At 40.1% G+C, this 17,800-nt stretch overlaps 1 pseudogene; it reads left to right on the forward strand.

The window, feature by feature from the left end:
• Window positions 1–1,803: 1,803 nt before the first annotated feature.
• LOC137985027 (uncharacterized) lies at window positions 1,804–14,675 on the forward strand (annotated as a pseudogene).
• Window positions 14,676–17,800: the final 3,125 nt, after the last annotated feature.

The following is a 17,800-nucleotide window of genomic DNA, read 5'->3' on the forward strand; positions in this document are numbered from 1 at the left end:
AGGAATGTATATTCTTGATCTTTCAAAGACCTTAATGTATGATTTTCACTATAATTAAATCAAAGAAAAGTACAATGATAAAGCAAAATGATTATTCACAGACAGACTCTCTGACTCATGAAATTGAAACTGATGATGTGTATCAAGACTTTTGGAATGATAAAAATAAATTTGACAACAGTGATTATTCACAAAACTCACCATATTTTGACAAAACCAATAAGAAAGTTATAGGAAAGTTTAAAGATGAGGCTGCTATCACTGAAAACACTATTAAACAAACACTATTAAACAACGAACAAATATATCATACAATGAAAATGAAAAGTCAAAGTCATGAATTGCTTCGACGATAAACGATACTTATCAGATGATGGGAGACAATCGTACGCATATGGACATCATAAAATTTGAATTTGTGACGTCACGCCACAGCTGTGGTGGCCTACATACAAGTTTCTCAAGCGAAGTCTATTTTTTCTGAAATACCTCCTGAAAAAGCAGTGCTTTTTGTACCCCAATGTAATACGATTGTATGAAATCATCACGATAACCACTCTCCATCACTCATTACGTCACTGCACAACTGTGCCTGTCTAAAACAATCTGGATGACAAACTTTACCGACAAACTTTACTTACAAATTTTGCTCACAAGTAGCAATGAATGTAGTGTGATGCATCAGACAATTTATCATTTCGGATTAGTTAAAATTCACGGGAAAGCCCCTTGATGTCACGCTATAGTGATAATGTGAATACTTAAACACACTTCAATCTAGATGACAAACTTTACGAACAAACTTTACTTACAAACTTTACTCATAAACTTTACTCACAAACGTTAATTTACTCATAAACGTTACTCACAAACTAACTTATTAGTATGAATTTATGAGATCATTTTCATGGTGAACCCCCATTCTTTATTTCCCAGAATGTCATGCTATGGTGATTCTTTCCTGTTCCATTTGATTACGCAAATATTCAAACGCACTTTTACTTTCGAAAATTTGAGACTAGCCAGAAGAATTGATTTTTGGTTAATCGAATGATAAAGCAAAACGATGTCATTTGGCCATGTAATCAATTTGTTATATAATAGTTAGATGACTTTAAGCAATTGTGTGAAATCACCTCAAGAACATCATGGATCCGTAAACAGAAGCACACTCCATCGCTTGCTAACCGCAAACCACTTTTAAACCGCTTGAAAACGCAATGTGGTTAGCTGTGATGCTTTTACAATAATATGAGAATCATAACATTGAAGCCATAAAAATTATAAAATCAAATAGTTTTCCAAAAATTATAAAATAATATAGTTTCCATAAAATGATGATAAAATTGAATTATCAAATGGTAAGTAGTATAGGAGTTGGTCTGTTTTGGGAACACTAAAAGGAAAATGGTCCCGGACCGCCAACTCCTATACTACTATGGTCGATACACCAAAAATTTGAAGAACGAAAAACAGAGTGTCTTTGAAACATGTTACTTAGCAACAGAAAGTGTTGAAATTCTGACGTCTAGAATTACCTGTGAGTTCCAAAATAAATTGTCAGGAGGAAATCGGCACTGGGGATGAAGTTTGTTTAATTAGGTTACAGCTGTAGTTTTGTTTTCTGTGTATTTGCACAATCAATTTTCCTCTTTATTTTCGAAATGTTCCAGAATATTCTCTAAACACTACTCTAATTACACCTTAAACACACGTGAAAGGGAGGTGGGTCACTAACAAAGCGACCAATGGGCATGCTTTTCAGTTAATTATGTTAATTATGGAGTTCAAGGTTTCATTTTCATTTTCCTTCTCTTATTTAATTGCAAGTGTGATTTGTCCGCGAGAAAAGGTTTACTTGTCAGCCTCCCTCAAAGTGGTCTGTTCTACGAATACACACTTTTCTGGTAAGATATCTTAGTACCGACTTAATTTTGCACGCAACTGGATTCGGGGATATATAAAGTAAAAACGAACCTGTAGCATCGCACCTCAAATAACTAGATTTGTATTCAGTCAACATTTTCTGACGTCTACCTTGTTGTTGTATAAGATGTGAGTTTCACTCTTGTTTCAGCGATTCATTTCGTTTGTGTACGTGATGCAGTAACTGTTGTTTAACTGTAGTATGACATAATGGTTGCTTTCAGTTCACGGAAATCCATCGTTTCTCAGGCGTGAAATAAATGACCCTGTGGTAGTTTCCTTGCTTTTAGTTCTGGGCTACAAAATGTCTTGAACGTTTCCTGATCGTTTTTGGGAAGCTTCTGCAAGTACCGGAGCAGAAATTACGTAAAACAAAAGAAACAAAAGACAGAAAACAACAGAAGTCCAAATAAAGACTAATCCCAAGTGACCAAAAACACAATGCTTTCCGGTACCTGCAGAAAGACCCCGTTTTGCCTCGTTAACTCGAATTGAATCGAGATCGTTGTCCAACCTCGTTAGGAGAGAACCCTGGGAACAAGGTTGGATCGTTGTCTTCTCCATACAATTATTCCGCACTTTCTGAAGTTTGCGAAACGAAACGATGAAACTAAGTACTTTGACAGAGTAATTCGCGAAAAGAAAACGATTCGTCTGTTTGTGAAATCGGAAAATCTACAATTTCAATTGTTATATAGCTGAATTTTTCTCCCAAAAGCGCGCTCTCATTGGTTACTTCGAGCTCACATGACATCTAACAATAAAACTATTTCTCGTCAAAAGTCTCTGAGTGGCCAACAGTGCAGTGCAGTCAGAGACTAACAGTGCTCTGGAATAATCAATTTCCGGAACTTCAAGATTTTAGGAGTTCCGGTTACACCGAAAAGTGAAATATGGCGATCATTAGACCTCAAGCATTTACAACAGCAGTGACAAATCTTCCTGTTTACAAGTTTAATAAGTGGGAGATTTTTGCGCCACATTCGTAAATTACAAGCTACAGTATTTTTTTTTTTTTACTCTCGGTAGTTTACGCATGAGCAGTTTGATAGATCAATAAGCCAATCAACACAGTTGTGAAAATTGATTATTCCAGAGCTCCGTGTCTTGGCGCTGACCAAAAAACACGTGGGCTCTAGGGACGAGATTGGGAAGCGTGCATAGAAAGACTGGCTTGCGAGGATGCGCAGTATCTCGTGGAATCTCTGCGGGATGACTGGTAGAATAACATGTACAAAGCTACACGCTTTATTTAAACACGGTGAAACCTTCAGTAAGAATACTATAGCTATAGTACAATAACATTCAGTACCAACTTTGGTAATAAAAATACTGTTTTACAAGGTTGCCGTGTGGGAGCCTAACCCTCATTTTCATAAAATCGATTTATTTCTCTTTTAAAATATCTAACTGATTTGATCGTACGTAAATTGTTGGGTAAGCTGTTCCATTGTGAGACCGTACTGTAGCTAAAACCTTTTTTTGAGATAGTTGGTATTTGGTTTGGGCACATTAAGCTTCATTCTAAATTCCTCCATGGACATTATATTTTGTGGTGCGAATTGAAAACAGGTCCTGTAGATAATCCGGAACAAGACCATTTAATATTTTAAACATTAGGGTGGCTTTAAGCTTTTTCCGATGCTTAGCGAGATTGTCCTGACGGAGTGAGGCAAGAAGATGGTTAGCACTCACGTCGTAACTACTCTTGGTGATGCCGGTGCAATGCTATACCAACTGAACTATGAAGCCATACAGTTGGCTGGATTGTGCGGTCTAGATGTCTGACATGAAATTTTATGCGATACTTATTTCAACAGATTTCACTTTGATGAAATGATATATGAAATGGATCATATATGAACTGCGGATATGAAATCAAGCGAAGCTATGATCTTTGCAGTTATGAACGCAATTTTTGCAATTGCGTAGAGAAGCCTGAAAAATTCAGGACTTCAACGGGGTTAATTTCATCATTGATTCATTCCTCACGGGAACATTAGAACCCACAAATGACCAGCTCCCAACGTCAGTGGCTTCATAGCTTAGTTGGTTTGAGCGTCGCACCGGTATCGCGAGGTCACGGGTTTAAACACCGTTGAAGTCCTGAATTTTTCAGGCTTCTCTACGCAATTGCAAAAATTGCTTTCATAACTGCGAAGATTCGGCATAGCTTCACTAGATTTCGCTTTTTGAGATCAGCTAGAAAAACCGCTTTACAGTTCTCATATATAGATATATATATATATATATATAAGCAAATACTGAGTGAAAATAGTGGGGTATATATATATATATATAGTTACCTGGAAGTCTGTCTTACAGTTAAATCCCGAAATTTGAGTTTCCTTGCCCGTCGGGCACGTGGAAGTTAGAATCCGTTAGCCTGATCGCAAAATCTGCTAACCCCGGGCTATCAGACACGACTTTCTTAGCAAGCTGTCGACAATCCATGTTTGAATGCAATTTCTTTTAAGTCCTGTGTCTATTTTATGAGCATAAGAGCAGGTGAATCTGCAAGATTGCAAGATTGAGTTTGGCATACCATGTGCTTCGTCAAGTGACTTTAGTAGCCGCTATTTGCAGAATCGAACAGTTTCCCAAGTTTGCCGAGAACGGCAAAGAAATGTACTAAATTATAAAACGCATGCAAATGCGAGGAGTGCAGAACCTTTGTTTTTGCTGCAAGTACATTTTGAAACACATCGCTGAGCAGGAAATAGGCACGTCGCAAGATTGTTCCTGAAAATCGAAATACAGTACCCTGTAGTTGCCTTTTATCCTCACAGACTGACGTCGTTTCATAGTAATCGCATCTATTGAGGCTTTAAGCTCAAAAAGATCCTTTGGGTGAAAATAAGCTGAATATATTCGGGTATTTATTCAGTCAATTAACAATTATTAGCCGAGGTTGAGCAAAATATCGTGATGGTCGGTGGCGAGCCGAAGCCGAAAACAGAGGAAAATAATTGATCTGCGAGACACTGACAAATCACGATATTTTGGGATAACCGAGTACAGTAATTGTTTTATCATTCGATGACTGAGTTTGTTTTTCACAATTCCCAACAATTAAATCACTTCTGAAAGCTTAGTAACGCGAACTGCCATTTTCACACAGAGCGTGGTTTCAGTTACGCATGAGCAGAATATTATTTGCAGCAAGGCAGTTATTTTCAGGTGATGCGGTGGGCTCTCGGCCAATGAAAAGGAAGGAAAAATACATCGAATGATAATCGATTTCTTTCGATTCCGTAAGTAAATCGTCAACGCTAATTTTGCACCCTTGTTGATGAATTTAATGCCGTTTAAGAGCGATTTCACCTTAATGGAGATAAATTTATATTTCCAAAAAGCTTTCTTCTATATTTCGTGATGCTAAAGATCTTCCTTCTTTGTTTTTCAAGCTGCAGAATATTCGTAAAACACTCGAAACACTCCGCACGGCAACATTTCGCAACAAGTTCTTTAAGTTGAAATTACAGAAATTTGCCATCCCGACTGAAGTCTCTTCCAACATGTCGAAACTATTAATTTCCTCTCGTATACCGATGATTAATAACTGGAGTCTTCATATTAATTGCACATGCATGACCTGTCGCGATCTGACGTGGGTAACGCGAGAGCGAGGTACTAATCCCCCGAGGGTATGCAATACATGCGCGCTTGCTCGCATTTTCTTGGGTTCTCTGTCCAGTCGGCAAACTCATAGGCAATAGCTTTTAACTTCTGAAACACTTGAGTGGCTCAATGATTTCTCCCTAACTTATTTTGATGACTGAAAAAGTATTGGCTGGACTGTCGAATTATTGGGTCTTTGCCTGCATTGAAACTTTGTTAAGTTTCATTCAAATTTCTCCAAACCAAAGTAGCCGGGTCAAAATATTAATTAAGGAATGACCTGTTGGTTACTAAAATGAGATCATTTTGGGTATGTCTACACTATACCGGATATTTCTTTCACCGAAAGGAAAATCATATCGGATAGGGCTTTTAATTGTTTACGCATAGTAACGTTTTCGGCGCAGTTTCTGCGAAAGAATGACTCTGCGCCGCTTCAACTTAAAATCAATCTTTATGTATAGGATAGGCTTCTGTGCAACTTTTAAACTTGTTTTGTAAGCCAGGAAAAAGTCGTCGTCACAGAGCGAGTAATGGAACTCTTTCCCTCTGTATCTTTAAAAACCCGTTTCAGTCATCAAAGCTTTGAAAATTATTTCCTTGTTCTCTTCTTGAGAACATGGAATAAGGCAATCTTTTCAGAATGAGCAAACCATGCTTTCTTTTCCCGACAGAGGTGAATGAAATGAAATCCGCTTATTATATTTATTCATTTATTTTTGTTTTAGGTCCTTTTCGCTATTGTGGCATTGCTTTATTATCACTGATTCGTGATGTCCTTGCACCCTTATCGTGATGAGGAGTTAAATCATTTCAAGTGTTTGTGTCTGGTTTTAAATGAATTCCCAAAGGCTTTACGTCAGACTTTTAAGGCGATGTGGGACACCACCATTGGGCGTCGCCCTGGCTACCAGCTTTGGGATGACTCCACTGCTGTGAGAAATCTCTTTGTCTCTACAGAGGGAGGGACAACTAAAGTTCCTACACACCAGTCGTACAATGAATGGGATTGTACCGCCTTCTTCCAGGCTACCATCTTTGCAAAGTCCTTCAGTATTCATTCCAAAACACTCAATGATTTGTATGTGAAGCCCCGAACTGTTCCTTATGGAAGTTTCCATGGATCTGTGTTGAGCCCAGTAGGAGATAATGCCGAGACCTTTGCACTGGCTATTGATCAGCTTCGGCGTTTGAGGAATGCAGTTTGTCATTCTTCTCGCTTGGAGATGGACAAAACAACATTTGACCAGAACATTCAGTACGCTAAAGAAGCGTTCAAAGCTCTAGGAATTCCAACTGCATCCATTGATGTTATTGGAAGTTTGACTGCATCTGACTTTCCGACAGCAGAAGTCCGTAAGTTAGAACAACAGGTAAGGGAAGAGAAGCAAGCATACATAAAATGTTTAGAGAGCAGAAATGCAGATATGAAAAAGATTGAGGAGTCCTTAGCGTCCATAAAAAAGGAGAGCCTCACTGCCAACAAAGAGGCCATAAAATGTTTAGAGAGCAGAAATGCAGATATGAAAAAGATTGAGGAGTCCTTAGCGTCCATAAAAAAGGAGAGCCTCACTGCCAACAAAGAGGTCGCGGAGGGCTTGAGGATGCAACAGGAACATATGAGTGCGTTAGGGAAGGAGATCCATGAGCTAAAAAAGAAGGATGAGGAACGATATAAAGAAGCAGAAAAAAAAGGTAAAACACTAGGACAACTGTTTTCAAGACTCTTTTTAAAGACAGCAGCAGATAGCAATAGGCATGACAAACAACGCACTGTTTGTCTGTTAAAATTTGACAAAAAGACAGACAGATCTTCCATGTATCTTGCGTGGTTAAAAGAAAAACAAACAGCACAAGTCACATAAAAATAAACGAAATTGTTACAGTACCGCTTGAAACTATTTGTGCATTTGCGGCGGTTCTTCCGAGGTCAAAATGTGGATTCGATCTCCAGTTTGACCGAGATAAAACCTCGTTTACGGAAAACGAAAGCCGAGGTTTTACCTAGGTTTTTTCCGGTTAATTTACTCTGCAGTTGAGAGATAACGCGGTGAGGCTTTTGTTGGCATTGTTTTCCACTATAAAAAGCAGGCTTAAGTTTTTTAAATTGTCGCAACTGTGACATTATAAAAGTGCGCGTTTGGAAATTGATAGGGTCAAAAAGTGAAGCCAACATACAGTTTCTCAAGTCGGGAGTTTTAAATCATTTCCTTCGTTTCAAGAAAACTTTCTTCTTATAAGTGTTGTAATTAAATAGTTTCTTTGTTTCGAGCGGTACAGTAGTTATTAAATTTGCTCTTACAGCTAACCTAATCAAAGCCAAAGGTTAATTTCTGAGATGACGTCACAAACAAATTTTCTTTCTTTATTGCATATGTAGTCTACTAATTATGTTTATTATAACTAGATAATTTATGCTGTGACGAGGAGTTTCTGAAGTGACGTCATCTTAGGAACGTGACCAATATTGCACAAGGTCTGTCTTCATTTAAATGACCGCAACTTAAGTTTTCTACTTCTACAATGCACTGAAAAACGGGAAATATGCCTGCTGTATAACATTTTCGGTTATGTGCACAAAGTTGAAGATGATATTTGTTTTTACTTGTTGATATCTTCTCTCTCTCAACGAGAAAAAGGATATTTAAAAAAAGTAAGCAACGTCTACTTTGTGTTTTACTTTTGCATTACAAAGACATCAAGTCAACAGTCCCAGGATCTGTTCTTCCTTCAATGATTCCAAACTTCACTGGCCGACAGATTGAATGCCAAGAGATCGTGGATCTAGCGAGTTCCGAACATACCCGAATCGTGACGATCTGGGGCTCACCCGGATTCGGAAAGACATCGGTTGCTATAGCGGTGGGGCACCAACTGCAGTCTCGACGCTTTCCTGTTTGTTTCCTTTCATTACGAGGACTTCAGACAAAGGCACATCTGACATCAAAGCTTTTCAGCCTCGTAAGGCAAGCCATCCCGAGTCAGATATCAGAATCTCAGCCTCTGTCCTTTGAAGATGAGCTAATTGAGACCCTCAGCAACATTTCAGATTCCTGCGTATTTATTCTTGATAATGTAGATGATCTGCTAGAGAGTGGCTTTCCAAATGTAAAAGAAGACGTCCTGCAACTATTTGAAGAAATTCTCACGCGAAATAAGAAGATAACTCTGGTGGTGACGACACGAGAATCATTTGAATTTATCAACTTGAATTTCCAAGGGCACCAATCAATAAGAATAAGGTCACTGGATGACACCTCATCTCGTACGTTAGTTCATGAATTGGTGCCAAATGCGACTCCCGATGACTGCGCACAAATTGCCCAAATATGTGGTTGTGTGCCTCTTGCAATGAGGTTAATGTGCTCTCTAGTTTCTGAAGATGATGTTCAACCAAGCCAGTGTTTGATTGAGTTCACTGAGTCCACAACAGAAAGTATCGTCGACATCTTAGACAATACAGATTATCCAGCTAATCAAAGATTGCAGTTCTTATATGAAAAGTCCTTCCACAGACTTTCTCCCGAACAAAAAGAAGCATTTGTGTCTTTGTCTGTTCTTCCGGGATGTTTCACCACGACTCTCGCAGCAGCTGTATTGAATGTTAGAAAGTGCAAGGCCATCACAATGTTGAAATTACTCCAAAGAAAATCCTTTCTCGATTCAGACTCCCAGCCTGGAACATTCATAATGCATAAGCTTCTTCAGTCATTTGCTAAAGAAACAGGAGATCAGCGAATGGAAGAAATAGTAGCAAATGCAAAGTGCCGTTTCCATGCGCATTACATTTCTCGTTTTGACAAACTGAATGATGAGTTTCTGAATGGTCATTCCATGGATGCATTCATTGCATTCTATGAGGAAAAACAGATTTTTGTAGAAAGTCTTGTAGACGGTTGCACAGATCCCAGGATAGCCGAGAATGTTTTTAAAGTTTTGATTAAAGCAGAAATGTTTCTGGACACGTTGTTTTGGTGCTCTATGGAATCTGACAATTTTGACACTATCTACGATTCGGCCTTAAAGGCAGCCAGTGCTCTAGGAAATGCACATTACCAGAGGCGTTTACTAGCTTCTAAAGCATTTGGTGAAATTACCTGGGGAGCAGGAGGAAGTTCAATGCAACTTCTCAAGAAGGCATATGAAATCCAGTCAAAATCTAGTTTAGTTTTTGATGATGAAAGGAGTAAATATTTGTGTTACTTTGGCATCTGTCAGCTTGTTAACGGCGAGGTTGAGAGCGGGATACAGTGCCTGCAAGAGGCTCTTTCTTTAATGCGTGAAAGTGGAGAGCAGAAAATTCTAAGGCTCGTTGTTAACCAAGTCATGGCGGTCTACTATCAGTTCTTAAACGACCCATCTACCTCGACTTACTACTATGAGAAAGCACACAAGGAATGCAATTCCGCTGCAGACGAGCAACTCATTGTTATTCCACCTTTGGGACGCAAAGAAAAAAAAACAAAAAATGGCAAACAACTTCAAACAAATACTTTTGACTCGGGAAATTATAGGCCATTGCAATTCCTAGTTATATTTCACATTACGGAAGCAGCAAAGAACTTCTTTGACACTGACACCCAGCAATTTGTAATTAACCCTGCCCTTCGAATGTTAAATGATCTCCAGATAAATTCCAAAACGCCTTTTCATTTGTTTCATTTTTGCGGTGATGTTATGGTACTTCTGGGGTCAACATTCACAGAAGAGGGAATTGTTGGATCAGGTTTCGAAGAATCAGTCGCACGTCACCAAGCAACACTCGAGCAATTCAAACATAGCTCTTCAGGCCCAGAGGAGAACGTTGATTCAACCGTGACCCGTCGTTCTCAAGAATGCAATCACCCTCTTGCAAAGATCTACCAAGACTTCGGTAATTTGCACCACCACAACAAGAACTACTCAAAGGCTCTTTATTTCAAGACGTGCGCTATTGATATCCTATTGAGAACAAATAAAAAAAAAGCAAATGCATTCTTAGCCCATAGCTACCATACACTCGGGGTGACACAGCTTTCATTAGGTGATTTTACCTCTGCTCTGCAGTCTCATCAACGGGCATTAGATATGCGAATAAAGTTGCTCGGAGAAGATCATGCAAGAACAGCTGATAGTTACCATGAACTCGGGGTGACACAGTATTCGTTAAGTGATTTTACCTCTGCTCTGCAGTCTCATCAACGGGCATTAGATGTGCAAATAAAGTTGCTCGGAGAAGATCATGCCAGCACAGCTGATAGTTACCATGAACTCGGGGTGACACAGTATTCGTTAGGTGATTTTACCTCTGCTCTGCAGTCTCATCAACGGGCATTAGATGTGCAAAGAAAGTTGCTCGGAGAAGATCATGCAAGGACAGCTCATAGTTACCATTCACTCGGGGTGACACAGCATTCGTTAGGTGATTTTACCTCTGCTCTGCACTCTCATCAACGGGCATTAGAGGTGCGAATAAAGTTGCTCGGAGAAGATCATGCAAGGACAGCTCATAGTTACCATTCACTCGGGGTGACACAGCATTCGTTAGGTGATTTTACCTCTGCTCTGCACTCTCATCTACGGGCATTAGATGTGCAAATAAAGTTGCTCGGAGAAGATCATGCCAGCACAGCTGATAGTTACCATGAACTTGGGGTGACACAGTATTCGTTAGGTAACTTTACCTCTGCTCTGCAGTATCATCAACGGGCATTAGATGTGCAAAGAAAGTTGCTCGGAGAAGATCATGCAAGGACAGCTCATAGTTACCATTCACTCGGGGTGACACAGCATTCGTTAGGTGATTTTACCTCTGCTCTGCAGTATCATCAACGGGCATTAGATGTGCGAATAAAGTTGCTCGGAGAAGATCATGCAAGGACAGCTCATAGTTACCATTCACTCGGGGTGACACAGCATTCGTTAGGTGATTTTACCTCTGCTCTGCACTCTCATCAACGGGCATTAGATGTGCGAATAAAGTTGCTCGGAGAAGATCATGCAAGGACAGCTGATAGTTATCATTCACTCGGGGTGACACAGCATTCGTTAGGTGATTTTACCTCTGCTCTGCACTCTCATCAACTGGCATTAGATGTGCGAATAAAGTTGCTCGGAGAAGATCATGCAAGGACAGCTGATAGTTACCATTCACTCGGGGTGACACAGCATTCGTTAGGTGATTTTACCTCTGCTCTGCACTCTCATCAACGGGCATTAGATGTGCGAATAAAGTTGCTCGGAGAAGATCATGCAAGGACAGCTGATAGTTATCATTCACTCGGGGTGACACAGCATTCGTTAGGTGATTTTACCTCTGCTCTGCACTCTCATCAACGGGCATTAGATGTGCGAAGAAAGTTGCTTGGAGAAGATCATGCCAGCACAGCTGATAGGTACCATTCACTCGGGGTGACAGCATTCGTAAGGTGATTTTACCTCTGCTCTGAAGTCTCATCAACGGGCATTAGATGTGCGAGTAAAGTTGCTCGGAGAAGATCATGCAAGCACAGCTGATAGTTACGATTCACTCGGTATCACACAGCATTTGTTAGGTTATTTTACCTCTGCTCTGAAGTCTCATCAACGGGCATTAGATGTGCGAATAAAGTTGCTCGGAGACGATCATGCAAGCACAGCTGATAGTTACGATTCACTCGGTATCACACAGCATTTGTTAGGTGATTTTACCTCTGCTCTGAAGTCTCATCAACGGGCATTAGATGTGCAAATAAAGTTGCTCGGAGAAGATCATGCCAGCACAGCTGATAGTTACCATGAACTCGGGATGAGACAGTATTCGTTAGGTAATTTTACCTCTGCTCTGCAGTCTTATCAACGGGCATTAGATATGCGAAGAAAGTTGCTCGGAGAGGATCATGCAAGCACAGCTCATAGTTACCATTCACTCGGGGTGACACAGCATTCGTTAGGTGATTTTACCTCTGCTCTGCAGTCTCATCAACGGGCATTAGATGTGCGAATAAAGTTGCTTGGAGAAGATCATGCAAGTGCAGCTGATAGTTACCATTCACTCGGGGTGACACAGCATTTGTTAGGTGATTTTACCTCTCTGCTCTGCACTCTCATCAACGGGCATTAGATGTGCGAATAAAGTTTATTTGGAGAAGATCATGCAAGAACAGCTGCTAGTTACCATAAACACGGGGTGACACAGTATTCGTTAGGTGATTTTACCTCTGCTTTGCAGTGCGATCAACGGGCATTAGATATGCGAAGAAAGTTGCTCGGAGAAGATCATGCAAGAACAGCTGATAGTTACCATTCACTTGGGGTGACTCAGCATTCGTTAGGTGATTTTACCTCTGCTCTGCAGTCTCATCAACGGGCATTAGATGTGCGAATAAAGTTGCTTGAAGAAGATCATGCAAGAACAGCTGATAGTTACCATGAACTCGGGGTGACACAGTATTCGTTAGGTGATTTTACCTCTGCTCTGCAGTCTCATCAACGGGTATTAGATATGCGAAGAAAGTTGTTCGGAGAAGATTATGCAAGCACAGCGCATAGTTACCATTCACTCGGGGTGACACAGCATTCGTTAGGTGATTTTGCCTCTGCTCTGTACTCTCATCAACGGGCATTAGATGTGCGAATAAAGTTGCTTGGAGAAGATCATGCAAGAACAGCTGCTAGTTACCATGAACTCGGGGTGATACAGTATTCGTTAGGTGATTTTACCTCTTCTCTGCAGTCCGATCAACGGGCATTAGATATGCGAAGAAAGTTGCTCGGGGAAGATCATGCCAGCACAGCTGAGAGTTACCATTCACTCGGGGTGACACAGCATTCGTTAGGTGATTTTACCTCTGCTCTGCAGTCTCATCAATGGGCATTAGATGTGCGAATAAAGTTGCTCGGAGAAGATCATGGCAGCACAGCTCATAGTTACCATTTACTCGGGGTGACACAGCATTCGTTAGGTGATTTTACCTCTGCTCTGCAGTCTCATCAACTGGCATTAGATGTGCGAATAAAGTTGCTTGGAGAAGATCATGCAAGAACAGCTGCTAGTTACCATGAACTCGGGGTGACAGAGCATTCGTTAGGTGATTTTACCTCTGCTCTGCATTCCTTCCAGCGGGCATTACATGTGTGAATAAAGTTGCTCGGAGAAGATGATGCAAGCACAGCTGATAGTTACCATGAACTTTGGGTGACACAGTTTTACCTCTGCTCTGCATTCCTTCCAGCGGTCATTAGATGTGCGGATAAAACTGTTCGGAAAAGATTATGCAAGCACAGCTGATAGTTTATTTTATTCTGGTTAACAGTAACCTGTGTTTGGCGTGAATGGATGGAATTTCTTTGCTGTTGAAAGACTTAACTTTTGAGAGTAAGAGGCCAAAACAAAGGAGATAAATCGCATAACCAAGCGAAGAAAGTCCCAGTTTGGCTTTTTTTATCTAGGAGAAGATTCCTCATCGGATTTAGGATTGATTGGAGATTTCTCGGGTTGTGCTAGATAAATTCACCTCCGGTTGACCTCCAATGACGGCAGCAAGCTTTGATATTCAGAGGAAACGATTTGAAACATCAATAGTGAAACGATCAGATCATGTAACGCCTTTGTTCAAGACTTTACATTGGCTCTCAGTTGAGAGGAGAATTTAATTCAGGATCCTCATAACTTATAAGACCCTGCATGGACAGTCAGCAAACTACTTGATGCGTTTAATTGACGAGTACCATCGTAACAAATCGTAGTTTGTACAGGGGACATGCTAACCTGGCATGGACTTTGACACTATGATATATATCGATGAAAAACGTGGATTCTAGAAATAGACAGAGGCTGAAAGTCAGCTAGTGAAAGTATATATTAGGGAGCTTAAGCAACGACAACGGCGACGGCAACGAGAACGTCATCTCATAATATACATGACACCATGACACCAGTCGGAACAGCACTTAATTTTGGAGAGAAAATGAAAATTTATCCTCAAGTGCTGACGTTTTTCATAAAACCAAAAACTTGGCTATTTCACGTTTTTGCTTTGCTGACGACGGCAAAGAAATGGACAAAAGTGAAAAGCGCACGTGCAGGGCGTGCAAAGCTAGTGTTTTTACCCACTAAATATGCAAATTCGTGACGTTCTCGTTGCAGTCGCCGTTGTCGTTGCTTAAGCTCCCTATTAGGGAACTTAAGCAACGACGACGGCGACGGCACCGAGAGCGTCATCTCAAAATATAAATTCGCGTTGTTGTAATCGCTTCGTTACTATTTCAACTTTTTTAATATGACGGGGGTGTGGTAGTTCCTCAAAAATGACGCTGGTAGGAACGGCGCTCAATCTAGGGCAGAAAATGAAATTTATCCTCAAGTAATGACGTTGTCCATAAAACCTCAAATTTGGCTGTTTCACGTTGTAGTTTTGCTGACGTCGGCAAAGAAATGGACAAAAGTGAAAAACACACGTGCAGGGCGTGCAAAGCTATTGTTTTTGCCTACTAAATATGCAAATTTGTGACGTTTTCGTTGCCGTCGCCGTTGTCGTTGCTTAAGTTCCCTATTAAAGTGACGGCGACGGCAACGAGAACGTCATCTCAAAATATAAATTTGCGTTATTTTAATCGCTTCGTGACTATTTCAACATTTTTAATATGACAAGGGTGTGGTAATTCCTCAAAGATGACACCAGTCGAAACGGCACTCCATTTTAGGAGAGAAAATGAGAATTTATCCTTAAGTGCTAACGTTCTTCATAAAACCAAAAACTTGGCTATTTCACCTTGTTGTTTTGCTGACGACAGCAACGAAATGGGCAAAAGTGAAAAACGCACGTGCAGGGCGTGCAAAGCTATTGTTTTCACCCAATAAATATGCAAATTTCTGACGTTCTCGTTGCAGTCGCCGTTGTCGTTGTGGAAATTCAATGCATACCAGTTAGGAGATCCTGCAACTTGTATTTTCTGTTTTTCTAGGTTCTAAAAGTTTGCCTTGGAAATCGTTCATTGTAAATTTTCTTATAGCTAGAGTCCCCTTTGCGAAATCTTAAAAAATCTTCACTATGCACCTTTTTGAAAATCAGCAGCCAAATCTCTCATTCTAGGCAGCTGTCCAAGCGTTTTTTTGCATAACAAAATTGTTCAGTGAAATGAAAGTTGGAAAGATAATAGTTTTTTGCAACTGTAGTTGGAACGCAACCAGGCGTAGGAGACCCCAGCACACAATCCCAGGCCCCAACAAACAGCAGCAGTCCTTGGTCATATTTACAGTGCAACGCGCCTTGCCGTGGTCGCCCCACAAACTTTCACATTTGACAACTACGTGTAACATACGTCAACTCAACAACCCATGCAACGGTGTTCAACTTACAACCATGCGAACTTTGCAGGGGGGCGTGACTGTCAATCAAATTCGCACACCCTGATTGGCGGATAATTTGTAAGAAAACTTTGTTTGGGGGCCACGGTAAGGCACGTCGCACTGTAACACTTTTTATGCCCCCTAAGTCACGGGCATTTCGATCAAAAAAATGGAATTAAATTCTTAACCCCAGCGTTGGGTTTTACTCCTTTCTCAACTTGTCAAGTATCTACTAGCAAAAGTATTCAAGAATCGCCTGTGGCCTTACCTTTTCTCCAGAGTTAATGGTGTTCACGTTTGACGATGTCAATTCTGACAAGGTACTCAGTGTTAAAAAACACGAATCTCGTGGAAACAGTAACTCTAAAAAGCTTTCACATTTTGAGAACGAAAGGAGTTGCAATATTCAGATTATTGATGACAGCAAGGCCTTATAGAGTTCATTTTGGAGGGTTATTTGCATTAAAACAATAAAATAGAAAATATCCTGCAAAGGTTGGTCAAGACAACGTGAACATAGGCGTTGTTGCTTGCAATATTTCGGCTGGCCAACACCAACCTTCTTCAGGTTTATTGAATGGATAAATGCTAGTAACAAGATCTTTATATTTACCGGAAATGACATAAAAATGCTACGTGATGTGTTATTCTCTCTCCTCTTTTTTATGCATTTCCGTTTTTATAACACATCACGTAGCATTTTTATGTCATTTCCGGTAAATATAAAGATCTTGTTACTAGCATTTATCCATTCAATAAACCTGAAGAAGGCTGGTGTTGGCCAGCCGAAATATTGCGAGCAACAACGCCTATGTTCACGTTGTCTTGACCAACCTTTGCAGGATATTTTCTATTTTAAAGTTTTTTATGGTGTGGTCACGATCTATTTTGATCCAACGTAGAGCAAGTTTTGATCGTACACGGTTTTTGCAGTGGTTTAATCCTTAAAAAATTAAAACAATGGATATCTAGTTCATTGAAGCATGATGCAGTCCCAATTGCTGGTTTTCACTCACGTGATCAACAGCCATGTTTTTCAACGAAAACAAAAGGAAGCGTTTGCATAATAATAGAGTTAAATTCCCGGAGGATTTGGTCGGGGCACCAACATGGCCGTCTTTTCTTTGTTTAGGGCACCAACATGGCGGTCGTGACGTCATGTGAAAACCAAGAATAGTAAATAACTTGTATTGTTTTTATGCAAAGTGACCCCCTAAACGTATTGCATTATGGGATGGGTTCTCAACGTTGTCTTTCATTTGATGGTGTCAATTTATCGATTGGTTCAAATTTGAAACTTGCACCAGTTCCCTTCGCAATTCCGGAATGGCCTATGCTGTTCATTTCGTATGTCCTTTCATCGCTGTTTTTTTGTATCTCTCGGGTCTTCGCGGGTAAATAGCTTGAATATAAAGGAAAGCAGACTTAACATAACTTTTATCTCCCTTCTTGATCTTAGCTTCCTTTCACTCAATGGGAAATTTCCTCGCTAAGAGGATACCGTAAATGACCTAATAAAAGCCCGGGGCGTTTATTAAATGACTATGTTTGTGTTGTAAGGGGGGTGTTGAATAGATATGAGGCGTTTGTTAGAGAGGGCCGTTTATCAAGTTAACTGTAACAACTAGAAAATCCAAATAAAAGTTCATAGTTCCATATCAAAAAAATAATATAAATAAATAGCAAATTTGAGAAAAGATTAAAGTGTTCATAGAATTCGTATTCCGCTATGCCTAATATAGGGAATAGCTGTGCTTTTTAATCTTTTAAGGAACCGAATTATTGGTACGAAGATTTACATTATGAGGGACAATTATATAGGCAGAGGTCGTAGTCGATTATATGCAAACAATTAATTAAGTGGAACCCCGTTAATAAGATCACTTTTTAAAAGGAATAAAACGCAAACAGAGGTTACAAAAATTTGCTTGAAATGCATTACTT

This window comes from Montipora foliosa, chromosome 14, assembly GCF_036669935.1.
Source record: "Montipora foliosa isolate CH-2021 chromosome 14, ASM3666993v2, whole genome shotgun sequence".
NCBI classification, from domain to species: Eukaryota; Metazoa; Cnidaria; class Anthozoa; order Scleractinia; family Acroporidae; genus Montipora; species Montipora foliosa.